A 2,533-nucleotide genomic window follows, 5' to 3' on the forward strand; every position below is an offset into this window, starting at 1 on the left:
TGATTCTGACTCGTGTGCCGGGAGCGGCTAGAGAGCTTTAAGCATCCCAGGTCTGGTGCTTAAAGGTGTGAAGGGAGTGAATTGCAGCTCCGAGGGAGAGATGGGGTCATCTCTGAATAGGTGTGAGAGAGCAATCCCTAAACCTGGGACTGTGCAGTGTTCCACATCACCAGGCCTGGTGTATTTGAAATCAAAGTGCATTTCACTAGGAGCAGGGTGCAGATGACAGTTCACAGCGAGCTACAGGTCCGTACAACCCTGAAAGTCCCTTCATCATAACCTTTAACTCTTTGTTTACATTACTGCCTCCTCAAATGGGAGAGGACTGCCTGCGCCCCCTTGAACCCACATGTTTGGGTTGATGAGATATTGGGAACAACTGTGCTGGAGGCCCTGGTCTTAAGGCTTGTTTCCCTCAGGAGGCGGGAAGGTGAATAGGGCAAATGCAGTCATTGTACACAGAAACTCACGTTCTCAATGGTGTGCTGACTGTTCATTAAACCAGTTAACCAGTTGCCATAGAGTCTTTGCTGACTCATGGCAACCCCATGTGTATCAGAGTAGAGCTGCTCCATAGGGTTTTCAGTGGCTGGTTTTTTGGGAATAGATCTCCAGGTGCCTCTGGATGGACTCAAACCTCCAACCTTTCGGTTAGCTGCCAGGCATAGTTAACACCACCCAGGAACTCCTGAGTATTCATTAAGGGTGTTTACTTGGTGTTCCACCACGTGGGATAAACAGCACACAAAGTGTGTACATAAACACTCAGGGAAGCAGAACCTCCACTTGTCATGATAAGTAGGCCTCATCTCCCTCCATTTGCCCTGTGTAGCCTTCTAACAGACTAAGAAAGTAAAAGGTTTATATTTTGGGGTAGGAACCCTCTTAGGTCTAACAATAGGGAGGAATTTAGGAATTTTCTCATATGAACATGCCTTCTTCTCTGTAGTTTGTTCATGAATGTATTTGTTTTTTAAAAAAAGCATTTTTGAGGGCTTACTGATGAGAAGGATTATTAAAAGGAATAAAATAATTAGTTCTTATGAAAAGATGCCACTGTTAGATGTTAGATGTAGCCAGCCTTCTCTTCCTCTGCACCTGAAAGGGCAGCAATGTGGTGTCTCTTTGTCTCCTGGGTTTTCTACTTTTCCCAGCCCCAGACTCACAGGGGCTTTCCTTTCTCCATCCTCTTAGCCCTATCCTATCCCCATTTACTTGCCATACTGACAGAGATGTGGGAAGAAACTCTCCAAGTATAAATCTAATGTAACTAATGTTTATTGAGCACTTACTCTGTGTTAAGACACTATGCTAAGGAATGGAGGATACAGAGGCTAATGGGCAAGGCCTCTGCTCTAGAGATGACAGCAAAGAATAAAGAAAGTTCCACAACAGAAGAACAAACCGAGTTGTCTAGACTCAAGGTGAAGGAGCAATTAATTATGACTAGGGCGACTGGGACTGCTTTGTGATTCATCATTTGAGCTGAGTATGCTTAGAATTAACAGGAAAGGGGAAGAAAGACATTCCAGGCAGACAGAATAAGCAAAGGCATGAAAATACAAAATATAGCAGCCTCAGGCAATGGCAAGAGAATGAGAGGTTCCTGTAGCAGAGGATGAGGCTAGAAAGAAAAGAGTCAAATTATAAAAATTCTAAAGAGCATCTTATTGCATAATGGACTCTCCTGAGGTGTGGTAGACAGGAGAGACTATTTTAGAAGTTATGAGAACAGGACATATAATAACATTCACTCACATAATGAGAAATTCATTGCCTTTTCAGTTCTCTTTCAATCCTTCTGCTCATGCCATTTATTGGCTGTGTGACATTGAGCAAGTTACCATACCTCTCATGGCTAATGTCTTCCTCTCTAAAATGGGAATAATAATAAATAGTACCTATCTCATAGGGGGTTCTGTCTTTTTTTTTTTTTTTTTTTTGATCCATAATGATTTCATTGGCTGATTTTCCAAAATAGATCATCAGGCCTTTCTTCCTACTCTGTCTTAGTCTGGAAGTGCCAATGAAACCTGTCTGCCATGGGTGACTCTGCTGGTATTTGAAATACTGGTGGCATAGTGTCCAGAATGACAGCAACACAAAAGCCACCATATCATGACAAATTGGCAACAAATCAGTCTTAGAAGAAATAGAATCAAAATGTTCCTTAGAAGTGAGGATGGTGAGAATTTGACTCCCTCACTTTGGACATGTCATCAGGAAAGACCAATCACTAGAAAAGGATATCATGTTTGGTAAGATAGAGAGTCAACAAAAATGAGGGAAACCCTCAATGAGATGAAATGATAGAAAGGCCACAATGATGGACTCAAACGTACCCACTAACATGATGGCACAGGACTGGGCAATGTTTCATTATCTTGTAGGTAGGGCTGTCTTCAGTTGGAGCCAACTTGACAGCAACTAACAGCAACGACATCTCATAGGGATGTTGGGAAGACTAAATGAGGTACTACATAAAGGACTTGAAAGATGCTTGGCACTTAGTAAATTCTCAGTAAATGTTACC

Source organism: Trichechus manatus, unplaced genomic scaffold, assembly GCF_000243295.1.
Source record: "Trichechus manatus latirostris isolate Lorelei unplaced genomic scaffold, TriManLat1.0 scaffold00021, whole genome shotgun sequence".
Classification (NCBI taxonomy): domain Eukaryota; kingdom Metazoa; phylum Chordata; class Mammalia; order Sirenia; family Trichechidae; genus Trichechus; species Trichechus manatus.